The sequence below is a fragment of the Haliotis rubra genome, unplaced genomic scaffold (genome assembly GCF_003918875.1).
Source record: "Haliotis rubra isolate DU_JTF1 unplaced genomic scaffold, ASM391887v1 Scf824, whole genome shotgun sequence".
In the NCBI taxonomy this organism is placed as follows: Eukaryota; Metazoa; Mollusca; class Gastropoda; order Lepetellida; family Haliotidae; genus Haliotis; species Haliotis rubra.
Window position 1 is genome coordinate 340,945 of NW_025767551.1, and position 15,974 is coordinate 356,918.

At 37.8% G+C, this 15,974-nt stretch overlaps 1 long non-coding RNA gene across 1 annotated transcript; it reads right to left on the reverse strand.

Moving 5' to 3' along the window:
* Positions 1-1,047: 1,047 nt before the first annotated feature.
* LOC124262159 lies at positions 1,048-13,215 on the reverse strand. Its single transcript, XR_006894505.1, has 3 exons — positions 13,204-13,215; positions 11,947-11,948; positions 1,048-1,569 (listed from the first exon to the last, which is right to left on the reverse strand). It is a non-coding gene; the product is annotated as an uncharacterized LOC124262159 (long non-coding RNA).
* Between the last annotated feature and the right edge of the window lie 2,759 nt (positions 13,216-15,974).

A 15,974-nucleotide genomic window follows, 5' to 3' on the forward strand; every position in this document is an offset into this window, starting at 1 on the left:
CGGACAAAAGCGTCCATTAAGTCCGTGTCTGATTTTCCCAACAGGCTAGCCGTCTCAGTCAAGTCCGCCAAATAAGTATCTATAGTTTCTGTAGAGGATAGCTTTCGACTGACAAAAGTTTCCAAAAGGGCCCAACGGTCAGTAGGATGGACATACTTGTCCTTGAACAATTTCTCAGTCTCATCAAAACGGACAATTTCTTCCTCTACCGATTCTATCAGATCTTTGTACCATAGATACGCCGCGTTCTTTAAACAGAGTGGGAAAACTTCAATTTTCTGTGCATCAGTCGACCTTTTAAAGTTACCAAAATGAGCAAAACGGTCAAGCCACTCGGCAGCATGAGACGTGTCCCTACCTGTGAAATGTTCTGGCATTAAAGTGGAATCGCCCATATTGAAGTCAGGTGCAGAATAAGAACTATTGGTAGATGACAAATCTAAAGAGGAAAATGAGAATTCTAAATCCTCCTGAGAAAGAGATAGGGAGAGGTCATTGGGAGCAGATGGAGGGTGAGACGTTGACGTGGGTTGTTGTATTATGCCAAGTCGGGTTGGATTAGTAAAAATGTTAGAAGTGATGGGACGAGATTGGACCGGACTGTCATAGGACGTAGATGAATCTGAATCATTTCCACGAGGCATTACAAAAATTCCAAATATCCTGAGGGAAAACTGCAGATAACATATCCCAGCCGCGAAAATGGAACCTACCGTCAAACGTCAACGCAAAGGAATAGAAGGGTAGGAACGACCATAAGAAAAACAGCGAAATGGATTGTCTCAAACATTTTGTTCAAGAAGAACCCGCAGACTCCACCATGTCGTATCTGGCGTTTGGGTGTTAGTAAACCCTACCACAGTTACCTATATAATTATGATCGTTCCACATTGTTCGGGGAGATGGTAGCTCTGGCGCTCCACTCGCTTGGTCCGTAGCAGGATGCTAAGTCAAGGAGTGAGGGTTCGGATGACCGTGACTCCTAATTAACCACATAGCATTCATGTACTGGCACACATGCATTCAAAGATAAAACGCAACACCAAGTTTATACTCACATAGTTTTACTCTGTCTCAGTCCATCTCTCTAGCTACAACTTCAACATCAGACAGAGCAGCTTCGTACCACACGGGGCAACTGAGTGGCGTGGACTGGCTTCCGTCACTAAAAAGCGCGCACCACTCAGCTCAGTGCCCAACCTGTCTTTTTATATGGTTCGAGCCTGGACTGATCTTGATCACATGTTTCAACTAATCGTTTTGATTCGGTTAGCCTGTATCCGACCTTGCACTCATGAATATTACGATTGGAAAAGTACCGGTAAGAATCGTTCGGTCACTCTCCCCTTTGTTGTTTGTTTCAATATAAGATTAATCTGTTATGTCTTTCACAACAAATGTGTTCTGTCTCTCTTTCCATAGCCTACGGCTAAACGCCATCTATGGAAACTTTCCGTCTCCATACCGTGCCTAACCGCTATGACTCATGAGCAAAACTGCAAATCTAAATACGAATCTGATGGAATTCTCTCATGGTTTTTGGGATGCATTTTTACCATATAACAATATCTTAAGTTTATCTAAAGGTATTGCGAATCATCGATCCCGAAAGATTTGACTTTGTAAAATCATGAACTAGAAAGAAGACCTTCAATACAGCTCACTAGGGACTGATGAGGGAGATACTTTTCAATACACAACTATATCCTGTTTTAAGGGCACTTTAGAATAATGCTAATTTTGAATCACAAACAAGATCAAGCCCCACTGAAACTATTCTTTGAACATCATGGTTTTATATGAGATACAGTAAGATTGTGGAATTGTTTGTCTACCGATTATAGAAAAACGGCTACTTTGGTATAGTTTTAAAAAACAGATTAATAGGTCAAATAATAATAGTCAAAATTACTTCAATTTAAGCTTTGGAACAAGATTCTGTACTGTCAGGCAGATTTGTGTTGTAATATTAAAAACGAAATTGCACTTAGTATTAAATATTTTCCGACACTAATGGCTCTAACGTTAAAAGCGGCTATATTACTGTTTATGACTATTACATTTCCAGAAAGCTATTGTTTTATCGTTTGTTAATATCATGCTTTTCTCCGCACGATTATTATATCTATAATTTATCTGTATTCCGGAGCGGTATTCAGATAAGCACCATACTGTTCCTCTTTTGGAAATATATATGTTTAAACCATATGTTTCTTTGAACGCCAAAGCATCCTATATCGTCTATTTGTTTCGCTGTTTATACTTTCATAGGCCAAAGCTCAGCTAACCGTTAACAAAGTCGACTCATTTAGTACTTACTCAACTCAGAAACCACTCCCTGGACGGAAGCAATTAGCAGTAAACGTGATAAGGTGAAGAGAAAATTGTTGTTATTTTGTCCGAGATATAATACCTATGGTTGTCTTTGTTTATCAATAAAAGGAAACGCATTACTCCTGCTCGTTATCCTAATTGGGACGAAAGCCGATAGTACATGCTGCTGACGTACGTGAGGTAAGGTGAGGTAAGGTGAGGTGAGGTGAGGTGAGGTGAAATTGGGTTTTACGTCGTGCTTGAGAATATTTCGCTCATGTGACGACGTGCATGCGTGTGTATGTGTATGTGCAGCTGCTTGTACTAGCCCAGACGTAAGCTGGTTTTATAGTGCTAGCCCACTGAGATACCATGCCGCAGTGAAGCATGAATACCCCACTCAGACACATTGTACTGACTCCGAGCCGACCAGTCCTTGTTGTACCCATTAATGCCGAGCGCCAGGCAGGGACCAACAAGTACCATATTGTAACGTCTTTTGGTATGACGCGGTCGGGGATCGAACCCGCGTACAACTGAAGAAGTATATTCACATTACATACCCAGATACCTGGAATCACATATCTTCAACATGCTAATGTATACCATGTATATAATTGATGTTGATTCTGCGATTACTGAATATGTTGATAAAGTTGGGATTAAGCAAAGTTCTCTTTCTGCTCTAATTAATATTTTTTCAAAACGTTATTCTTTAGTTTCAGCACGTTCATTTTGTAATGGTTTGTTCTCTGTTACGGACGTGCTACCATCATGATATATCTTCCATGTTATCTGCACATCAGGGAACTATAAGCGAGTGAGTATAGTTTTATGCCGCTTTTAGCAATATCGCCAAAAATGGACTTTATTACATTTACATTATAGGCCCTGATACATGGATAATAAAGACACTTTTTCGGGCAGATATGTATTTGCATTTACATTCCATATGCGTTTCCTTAATGGTTGTTTTCATTTTCTTGTAAATCGGCAAACATATTTAGATTTTTAAGAAGGGCCTTTGTACAATAAATCAAAGGATTTTTGCAAAACCTAATAAAATCTGTTAAACCCTACTAAAATAGTAACGTGCAGCCGCGTATAGTAGTCTTATTATAAGTAGCCACCTTGCACTCGGGCACCAATCGACACCAATACCACCACCCACATTTGTTTCTTCTTTCAATGTATTTTTATCGTCTTCATCTCATGACCCTATTCTATTTTTTTTTCTTTTCCATCGCCTTGTTTTAAATATCGTTTTAGTACAAGCATTGTTCTGTCATTTCATGGCACTGTACTATCGTTTCAGAACAGTCATTGTTACATCGTTATCGTATTGTACTATCGTTTCAGAACAGTCATTGTTACATCGTTATCGTATTGTACTATCGCTTCAGAACAGTCATTGTTACATCGTTATCGTATTGTACTATCGCTTCAGAACAGTCATTGTTACATCGTTATTGTATTGTACTATCGTTTCAGTACAGTCATTGTTATATCGTTATCGTATTGTACTATCGTTTCAGTACAGTCATTGTTACATCGTTATCGCATTGTGCTATCGTTTCAGTACAGTCATTGTTATATCGTTATCGTATTGTGCTATCGTTTCAGTACAGTCATTGTTATATCGTTATTGTATTGTACTATCGTTTCAGTACAGTCATTGTTATATCGTTATCGTATTGTACTATCGTTTCAGTACAGTCATTGTTACATCGTTATCGCATTGTGCTATCGTTTCAGTACAGTCATTGTTACATCGTTATCGTATTGTGCTATCGTTTCAGTACAGTCATTGTTATATACTATTGCTTCAATAGTTGTTGTTCTGTCGTTTCATCCACTGTGGTTTCGTTTCAGCATATTGTTTTATCTTATAAACGCAAAGTTCTTTTTGGATGCCTTTTTTGGAATTGGGGTGCCCCTTTTGAAATTATGTAGCCCTGTCCTTTTTGGATCATGGGGGGAAACTAGTTGATCGGTTGAGTGAGTGAGATGGTAAAACGGCATTTTGAACAATATTCCAGTTCCTATTTTGTCGGTTTGACATGGGAGAATAAAATTGCAATTGCCATTGCCAGTTGTATTGACCCGCGTCAAGTATACTACTCACACTTTGCTAAGGATCACAAAAATTCACAACTTTACTTAAACGTAGATTCATAATTTGAAATTGTATCCATTTAAAACTGGATAAATAAAAATATGGTAACCCCTCTTTAGGCCATCAGTCACTTTAATCTAACCTTACTCACTTGATACATGAGTAACCATAAAAATGGTTTTCATGGCACCAATCAACCATTTTGCAAATCATGGAACGAGTTATTGACAAGTACACAACACCTGTCAGTAGCAGGTATGGGATCCACAAGATGAAATGACATACTGAAACCTAGGATCCATGCTTACAATAAGCTTAGATATTTAAACCAAATTTGACCCCACATCATAGTTTTCTGTTGAATCCATGATTTGATCCTTAGCAAAGTGTGAATAGTATATATTGTTCCTTGTCGATACATGGACGTGTACTAAAGGAGAACTGTGGATAATATATTTAAACGCATCCACAATGGATGGACTGATTGTTTATTTCTGTCGCAGACAACTCATTAATTTGAAATCAATAAGTCTAGATTTTGTATATGTCTCCGAATTTACTACTACTAGGATTACAAACAAAGACCATACAGGGACTGATCTCTTGGAACTGTGTACCGTGTATGCAAACATGGACATTTTACTACTGGGTGATGATATTATTGCAAAAATTGGTAACGGCCAGTGTATAGTCAAGTTTCATACTACATTTGTTAGACAATTCAAACAGATATGTGGAGATATTTTCACCGGGAATGGTATCATGGCGTATGCTGTTCAACTGACTGACTGAGTTTTGGTTTTACGCCACTTTTAGCAATATTCCAGCAACATCACGGCAGGGGACACCAGAAATGGGCTTCACACATTGTACCCATGTGGGGATTCGAACCCGGGGTCTTCGGCGTGACGAGGGAACGCTTTAACCACTAGGCTACCACACCGCCTCGTATGCTGTTCAAGGTTTTGGAAAATACATCACACATTTAACCTGAAAGGTACTTGTGTATACCCCCAGGGCCGTTACGTAGAGCAATGACTAAATTCAGGTGCAATACAATGCCATTGAATATAGACAATCGAAAAGCCCAGAATTAGAAATAATAACTTGCAATTATTTATTGATTCTGTTGACGATGAATACCATGTACTATTGATCTGACCATACTAGAATGAACTAAGATATAAATATGTACCTGTCTATTATATTGAAAACCCCTACTTATCAAAGTCATCACCCCCATATCATCCGGCCAATGTGGATATTCTTCATAAATTTGCTGTGCTCATACATAACAGGGAGGTGGGGTAGCCTAATGGTTAAAGCGTCCGCTCGGCACGCCGAATACGCGGGTTCGATTCCCCACATGTGTACAATGTGTCAAGCTCATCACACATTGTACCCAGGGATAGCTCTACAACAGGGATAGGTCACTCGCTTGCTTTCTTTACCATTTGTACTAATTAACGTGTGCCTCGTCATGCTCCAACGCACACAGTGACTTGGTTCGGTCCCAGCGCAACTTCGGCTGCGTTTAACAGTACTTCAGCCAGTGTATTGTATCAGTCGGAATTTTACAATGAATGAATGAATGAATGAATGAATTAAGAGCAAGAATTTTATGTGAATGAATGAAAGAAATTAAGAAAAAGAACAAAAGAAAAAGAACATATGTGAATGAATGAAAGAATAAATGATACACCACGGCCATCCCTCCCCAAACATGTTAAAGAACGCAAAACTATCGGTAGAACACAAATGTTAACATCAGCTGTCCTTTTTCAAAAAAAATTACTTTGAGACATGTTTTTACATTAGTAACTAATTCAGATATCTTATTGCATGTGTGGAATGACATGGGCATTGACAGAATGTTAACTGACACTGTCACAGACCCCTCAAGAACAGAAAGTTTAGAACTATCACAAAGCGTTGTAAACACCTTTCCAGTTTTGTCAAATACTAAGATCAACAAGAAAGAAAGAAGTTTTAGAACTATAACACTCAAGCATCACAAGCACCAATGGCGATATGTCATATTTTCACACACCTCAAATACACACTAACAACAAAACAAAAAAAAAAAAAAGTATCAATGTTACTTGCAAAAACCTTTCACCTGATGGTATATTCCCCTCATAAAAATTAAAGGTGTATGTGAAAGATGTTTTTGAACACTAACTAGAAACACTCAAACAACGCCCTGTAGTATTTCAATGGCAGATCGGCGATATGTCATATTTTTCACACACCTCAAATACACACTAACAATGTTTTTAAATTATAAAACTATCACTATTACTTGCAAACACCTTTCACCTGATGGTATATTCCCCTCATAAAAATTAAAGGTGTATGTGAAAGATGTTTTTGAACACTAACTAGAAACACTCAAACAACGCCCTGTAGTATTTCAATGGCAGATCGGCGATATGTCATATTTTTCACACACCTCAAATACACACTAACAATGTTTTTTAAATTATAAAACTATCACTATTACTTGCAAACACCTTTCACCTGATGGTATATTCCCCTCATAAAAATTGAAGGTGTATGTGAAAGATGTTTTTGAACACTAACTAGAAACACTCAAACAACGCCCTGCAGTATTTCAATGGCAGATCGGCGATATGTCATATTTTTCACACACCTCAAATACACACTAACAATTTTTTTTAAATTATAAAACTATTACTATTACTTGCAAACACCTTTCACCTGATGGTATATTCCCCTCATAAAAATTAAAGGTATATGTGAAAGATGTTTTTGAACACTAACTAGAAACACTCAAACAACGCCCTGTAGTATTTCAATGGCAGATCGGCGATATGTCATATTTTTCACACACCTCAAATACACCCTAGCAAATTTTTTTAGTTATAAAACTATCACTATTACTTGCAAACACCTTTCAACTAAAGGTATATTTCCCTTCTAAAAATTAAACGAATATGTGAAAGAAGTTTTTAGCGATATAATTTAGTCTTTCTTCGCTGTGTACTGAGAATTGAAGCCAGTGAGCTACAACATGCCCACTTGAAACTTTACTACAAAGCTACTGTACTTATACTGACACTAATAACAATTATTTGACTTGAAATGAAGTGACAGAATAGGTAACTTATCTTCTACATGTAGGTTTTCAGTTGTCACAACACTCAGCGTATGTAATCAGCTGTTGAAAATATACCGGGCTAAATCTTAAAAACTACGCTGCCGCCATATTGGCTACACTGGTCACGTGACGAGCCGAGGCATAGCTTAGGAGCTTTCCGAGGAGTGACCACTCCCCCTTATAGAGTCTCCCTGCCAAAACTAAACTCACTCACTCACTTTAAATCAGGTGAGCCACAAATTAAGAGGAATAAAATTTAATGGATTGACTTCTTTATAGCAATAGATGCAATCCATAAAATGTGTTCCTCTTCATCATACCTGCTTCTGACACTTAAAGAGGTGAAGTGAAATTGGGTTTAACGTTGTGCTTGAGAATATTTCGCTCAAATGACAACGTGCATGCGTGTGCATGAATACCCCATTCAGACACATTATACTGACTCCGAGCCGACCAGTCCTTGTTGTACCCATTAATGCCGAGCGCCAGGCAGGGACCAACAAGTACCATAGTTTAAAGGTCACATGCAACCAAAAAATCAAACATAATTAAAACACAATTATCACTTATTCGTGACATATAATATACATTGCTGGTTATGAAAAAACATATAAACAAAATTATAAGCGTACAATCGCAAATCAAAAGTGCAATATTGTGTACTTCGGTTTACTTCCCAAAAAACGAAGCAGCCGGGATACCGAACCCAGTCAGAGCGGGTGGGTGTGCACTCAAGTGTAACGGCTGGTTCATTTGCGTATGCCCTCACGGTGTGTATATGTAGAGATGTTGGGTTTTGTAAATACATGCTCATTTTTTGTGTATAACATTTTGCAATCAACAGACATCATAACATGTCAAGTGTTCAACTATCACACCTGCCTGTCTGTGTAATTACATAATGTGACAGAGAAGCATGAATACCCCATTCAGACACATTATACTGACTCCGAGCCGACCAGTCCTTGTTGTACCCATTAATGCCGAGCGCCAGGCAGGGACCAACAAGTACCATAGTTTAAAGGTCACATGCAACCAAAAAATCAAACATAATTAAAACACAATTATCACTTATTCGTGACATATAATATACATTGCTGGTTATGAAAAAACATATAAACAAAATTATAAGCGTACAATCGCAAATCAAAAGTGCAATATTGTGTACTTCGGTTTACTTCCCAAAAAACGAAGCAGCCGGGATACCGAACCCAGTCAGAGCGGGTGGGTGTGCACTCAAGTGTAACGGCTGGTTCATTTGCGTATGCCCTCACGGTGTGTATATGTAGAGATGTTGGGTTTTGTAAATACATGCTCATTTTTTGTGTATAACATTTTGCAATCAACAGACATCATAACATGTCAAGTGTTCAACTATCACACCTGCCTGTCTGTGTAATTACATAATGTGACAGAGACCGAACTCGGGCCATAAATCAATGCATTTTGTTTATGGTGTATAGCTTGATTGGTGTTAAGTTCAAATTGCATGTGGTCAGTGATAGCAGCTGTGTATTAAATATTGTCATTAGCAGACAGGCAGGCAGACACACAGGTGTCAATAAAACAAGACATTCAGTTTTGTCTGTGACAACGACATATCTATATCACAGTTAGAAATTCTGTCAACGCTAAATAATGACATTGCTTTTAAGTATCGAACTGAGAAAGTGACTCGGTAAGAAGAACGTGTGGTGAAATTATATAAACAGTTAATTTACTGTCATGACATATAAAAAAGCTCGCGCCTGTGAGATATCAACAAAACATTAGAAAAATAGCTCACACCAAAGCCTTCACCGAGTATTCACCGGACAACCCGCTTCCAAGCTGCGTGAACCTATTTCACTGCGCACGTGCTATGAGCGCAGCCCAGCTGTTGAAACCCGTCGGGGGAAAATTAGTGAAACGTTTGAACTCCGATTTCGCGCTTTTTTTTTTCATCGCATTATTTTTCAACTTTATAAGTTGAATTTGCGTTTTTGACGATTTGTTTCGGTAAGTCCATACCGAAAGGTATCAGAATCTGCAAAGTTGTGTTTTACGTTGCATGTGACCTTTAACGTATTTTGGTATGACTCGGTCGGGGATCGAACCCGCGACCTTCAACTCTCTGGGCGGACGCTCTAACCACTACACCACGGAGGCAGTCGACACTTGAAGAACGAGCAACACATAAATAAAGTCGAACCATTATTTCTATACATAACACAAGGTATAGATGAATTCCAGAATTTAATTTTCAATTCCTGATAGTACATGTATCTGTGGAAGAGGATAACTTGACAGTTTAAGATACTCAGATTGGGAAGTCAAACATGCAACTTCTGAACTCTACAATCTGTAACACACAACAACAAAATATCATATCGCATAACAAAGAGTTCTTTTATGACCCATGAAAACTTAAACAAACTCAGATGAGTGAGTTGGGTTTTACGCCGCTGTTAGCAATATTCCAGCAATATCACGGCAGGGGACACCAGAAATGGGCTTCACACATTGTACCCATGTGGGGAATCGAACCCAGGCCTTCGGCCTGACGCTTTAACCACTGGGCTACCCCACCGCCCCCAAAATCAGATGAATCTTAGTTGATGTGCATTCATATTGAAAATAACCAATAGTCTGAATAGTAGACCCAAGACCAACAATAGTTTTCAACTAATGTCCACCCTCAAAAGTTCACCCTCCAATAGTTTGATTGTCCTGCAACAAATTGTTGTGTTTATGTCATGACTGATTATGATCCCTAGTAATAGGTAAGAAGAGCATCTTTTCACAGAAAAGACTGACTGACTGACTGAGTTTGGTTTTACGCCACTTTTAGCAATATTCCAGCAACATCACGGCGGGGGACACCAGAAATGGGCTTCACACATTGTACCCATGTGGGGATTCGAACCCTCAGAGAAAAGACACCATGATGGACACATCTACTGGAGGACATAATTTTGAATGCCCATGACAACATAGAAACAATCTCCCCCGACTTCTTAACAACATAAAAGTCGGTCCAGTATCAATGCACATGTATATTGGATGGGACATTAGTCACGCATAGTTTGAATGGGTTTTTGTTTTAAGTTGAACATGGTCTTTAAAATCATGATTATTTTTGTCAAAAGACCTTGAAACAGCCAAAACAACAAATAAAAAAATAATCATGACCTTTATTTTCCTTATCCTACCGATAGTGGTTAATCATTGCATTCTGATAATACACATTCTGTATAATTATCATTATACATGATATTCAGTTTACAAAATTTATTATGCAGTCCAACATTGTTTTTGTCCAATGGGAACTAACCCATCTTACACTGGCTCTGCATATATGGGCAATCGCTGGAGGGACTATCTATCTAGAATAGAATAGAATAGAATAATACTTTAATGCCTTTTCAGGAAATTGTGTTACATCAGCAGAGCTACTGACACATCAGAAAGATACAAAACATATTTACATAAATTCATTGATTTAGGTATCTTCACATTTGTTCAAGAGAGATGTGGTACTTGGAATAAAGGATGTACCGGCTCTCTTAGTTTTCACAATTGGAACTTTGTAGCGGCGGCCTGAAGGGAGGAGGTTGTATTCCGCGAATTTAAGTAGTGAGTATGGTCAGATATGATTTTGACAGCTTGATTCACGATTTGCCGCTCATATTTTGATGATAAACATTCAAATCTGACTCCAGCAATTTCACTTGCAGTGTTAACAATTTTGTCTATTTTAGATTTGAGATGAACTGAGAGAGACCCGTACCAACAATGGAAGGAAAATGTTAAATTACTCTGAATAAATGCTGCATAAAAAGATGACATCACAGATGAGTTAACATTAAAAGATCTCAGTTTACGCATGAGATGAAGACGTTGTTGACACTTTTTGTATAGGGCTTCAGTGTTAGAGTTCCAGTTCAGCTTAGAGTCAATGAAGGTTCCCAGATACTTTTACTCCGACACTGTCTCAACACATTCACCGTTGATTATCACTGGAAGCATTTCTGTGGGCATCTAGTATCTAGGACTCCAGTCTCCAAATACCAATTGGTCCAAAAGTATCATGTCCTTAACTGTAATTGGTTTAAAATCATTTTTCATTAGACTCTGAAGTTACCCTGATATTCCACTTAGTGCAATAATGTAAAATTTAGCGTTAACTACAATTGCTCTTTTTTTCTGCAGTTATCACTCTGTTGGCTATAAGTCCCCTTGAACAAGCTCCATTAGTTATGGCTACATTAGTGAGTGAGTGAGTGAGTATGGTTTTACGTCGCATTTAGCAATATTCCAGCAACATCACAGCGGGGGACACCAGAAATGGGCTTCACACATTGTACCCATGTGGGGAATCGAACCGGGTCTCGGTGTGACGAGCGAAAGCTTTAACCACTAGGCTACCCCACCGCCCCTATGGCTACATTAAGATTTAATCATATATAATTACAATTCTGGATATTCTTTTTTTAAAATTCCACAGACTTTGGCTCCTGACCAGTTCTAGAACAATCACTGCATTTGCTGCTTTACTGAAATACATGATTCCCCAGAAGATGATGATGTGGATCACATGCATAACAAAAGACAAATATAAACTTGACAAAGCTCAAATAAATATCATTTGATAATCTTGGTAAGAGACTGTTATAAGAAATATCATGCAAGTGCAACTGTACTAATGAACAAAGAAAGCCACACACCAATAAAAATACATTCTGGAATCTGCAAAACGTAATTGTGGGAGAGTTGTCTCCCTTTGCATAGTCACACCCATTTGCTGTGGTACATTCTGGCTTTGGTTTGGTTCATAACAGGATTCATCACAAATACAGCTGGGAGCATTAAGGATGTGGTTGTTTTGTTCCATACACACGAGTATTGATAAATGTACCAGATTTTCATATTTATTCATGTTATTCAGAATTTGAAGGAAAAGGCAATAGGTGAGACCATTTTGAACCACAAGAAAAAGAAAAATTATTTTTCATAATGAAGGTATGTTCAAATAGCAGACATCTTAACTTCTGGCATGTTCACATACACAAGCATTATTAAAATGAATGAATGAAGCTCTGACAAAGATGATATTTTCGATAAGTTAATCTTCACCTCCTCTGAAATTTAGCATGGACAACATTTTTACAAACTATTCACTGAAAACCTCACAAATCAATTTTGCAACACCTAAAGTGTAACATATAAATTTAGCTTTGTCAGAACTACGATGCAAGCAGATTGCATAATTCTAGTTTTCATTCATTTGAATACTTCTTACTTCTTACATCAAAATACATTTCTAGAGTTTTTACATATTTGTTACAATACTGTAGATCCTGTGGTCCAAAAATTCCTGTTATCATATCTTGGCTTGTTATGTGGCACAAGTCTCTAGTCCAGTAGGGCTGGGACGGGTTCAAATTTTCTACCACGGTACTCCACCCCCTATTACCCTACCCTACGCTGATACCCTTTATATTAATTCCTGACATCAAATTTGTATGAAATGGCAATATATTCTTCCGCTTGGAGGCTAAAATTTGAGTTTTTCAATATCTTAACCATGTACTATATTCAAAACAGGTGACTGTAAATTATGTCTAAATCTTCAAAAACAATACAACCTTTTAATCATGAAAGAGTGACTGACTGAGTTTGGTTTTATGCTGCTTTCGGCAATTTTCTAACAATATCATGGCAGGGGACACCAGAAATGGGCTTCACACATTGTACCCATTTGGGGAATCGAACCCGGGTCTTCAGCGTGACGAGTAAACGCTTTAACCACTAGGCTACCCCACCGCCCCAACTGTGCATGGAGCCCAGGTCACTAATGAGTTGAAGTTAAGCAACAATGGAGGCGGACAGTCCTTAGATGGGTGACCGTGTTTGGCAGCTTGACTCTAGAGAGTTTCTCGGACTTCAGTCCTGCCCCACATCGAAGCACAGGTGACACATGTAGTCTCACCTTAGCCAAGTGAGTTTGTTTATGAATTGTTTACCCAGCAGTGAGTGGGTACCCAATGGGATAAGTCCTTCTAGCGCCTCAAAGGCAGCTTGGGCTATCCAGGATAATCAGTGTTAGCACCTTGAGCATGCACAAGTAATAATAATAATAATAATAATAATAATGTCACTTATAAAGCGCAAATGTCCACACACTTATGAATGCTCAATGCGTGGATACAGGTGTGTGGATACAGGCACTTTAGAAATGACCATTATTTTATTATTCAACTCAAGTCTTTGGCAGTACTCTAACACAGACACAGGACTCATAACAGAACTAATTTGGATACAAAGAATCAGTTCAAGACAATGGAGACCCATCACTCATCCCACATCAATTATTCTCCTGCTACAGCTGCTGAGCAAACAGACATGACTATAGTCTGTTTGCAGCGAAAACGTACCAATGAATTTCACTTTAAAAAAAAAGTAAATCAAATAAAGTGAAATTAAGATTGCGAATCCTCATAATTTTACCTTGCCAATTGAACATTTAAATCTCAAAATTTTATTCAAATTAGGATAAAAGTTGTTTAACAAACGATCATAGATTCAAATCGCTAATACTGGTTTGCATTGCAATGGGGTAAGCGCAGTAGTTGGAACAGTGAAACAAATGCATGTGCAGTATGTGAAGAGCGTTAACTTATAACAACCCTTGTCGTTTTCGGTGTTTCATTTGATGTGCATACCCTCTTGTAATACAAACCAACAATAGCCATGCGAGACTATGATCGTTTGTTAAACAACTTTTATCCTAAGTCGAATAAAATTCTGAGATTTAAATGTTCAAATGGCAAGGTAAAATCATGAGGATTCGTAGTCTTAATTTCACTTTATTTGCTTTACCTTTTGGTTTAAACTGACATTCATCGGTACGTTTTCACTGCAAACAGACTATAAAGGATAATGTAGCAATTACCCATGTAAAGGAATGATCAGACCATCTCAGTTGAGCTTCCATCACAATGCAATCATGAATATGTGAAATCAATAAATTAAGAATAATCATGAATAAAGTGAAACTTGTTATCTCGAAGTTCCTGAGCTAGTACCAAGCTATAACACATATCAAGTTGTTGAGAGTCAATACAAGGTAATAATATATAGTTATTAAGGCTGGCTAAAATGATCAATAATCAGAAATATCATCAATAGGAAAAACTATAAATAATTATCAATTTAAAAAATATCGTACATTGACTTTTGTGACAGAAAAGTTATATAAATTTAGGACTTTATTCATGGCCTGCTTCTAAATTATGTTCAGGACGCTGTTTTGTTAATAATCCATGTAAAACATGTCACCACTCACCAGTGATATGAAATATGTTAATTTCTTTCAGACATTTTTGGCATTTTTGCTCAAAGTTACGTCTCCAGTATTCATCAATAATTGATCAATATTTAGTTAACAAGTATCAATCTCTATGATCAATATTGATAGCCAGCTCTATTAGCAATATACATAAAACTTCAGTTAAAATAGATTATAAGCCATGTGTTTCATCAATATCAAATATTAGGAATGCAATGTGTATTGTGTGAGCCTGTGTTAGAATATGTACTTTTCACTGAACATCATTGAATATATGGCATTTATGGTATGGAAATGCAGGTAATAACAAATATATCAAATAAATACATTCTTAAACCAACTGACATAACCAACCACTTAAGTAATGTAAATAAACATCCCAATTTTCAAATAACTGAATTGACTGGCAGCCATTTTGTTTACAGAAATATGAATAAATCACAGTCTAAGTAAACTTAGACTCAGTATTATTCGTTACACTGCTATACTGAGTCTAACAAAACCTTGTGGAAGGTCGCGTCAGGTAACCTTTGAGCGACCTATGACCGTCCAATCAAACGCGGAGACGGACGAACGGATTTAACCAATCAGACAACAGCTACTATTTAGGGTTTGGCGGGACTTACAAAATGGATTTTCTCTTCCCGTTCGCCAACACTGATCTCCCAACAAATGAAAATTGCATAAAACACAGATATTTGCCCTGCAGTATATACGCTTTGGGGTTTCTGTTGACATGGCTATCATTAGCTAATGTTTCAGCTAGCTGACATGCTTGACTACTGACAAAACGCTATTTTCAGCGACTGTTTACTCACTTCTGTGGCGTGCCTCACTAGGAACCGATCGTACGGAAAATAGCATTCGGAATCGTTCGGTACAAACTTTTTGGAGGTAAAAGTTCAAAAGGTATGTGCGAATGTCAACTTTCGCGATTTGGTAAGCTGTGTTCTGATTGGTCAATTGAAAAGGTTATCTGACGCGACCTTCCACAAGGTTTTGTTAGACTCAGTATAGCAGTGTAACAAATAATACTGAGCCTAAGTTTACTTAGACTGGAATAAATCAAATTGTAATACAGGCAACCACAGACA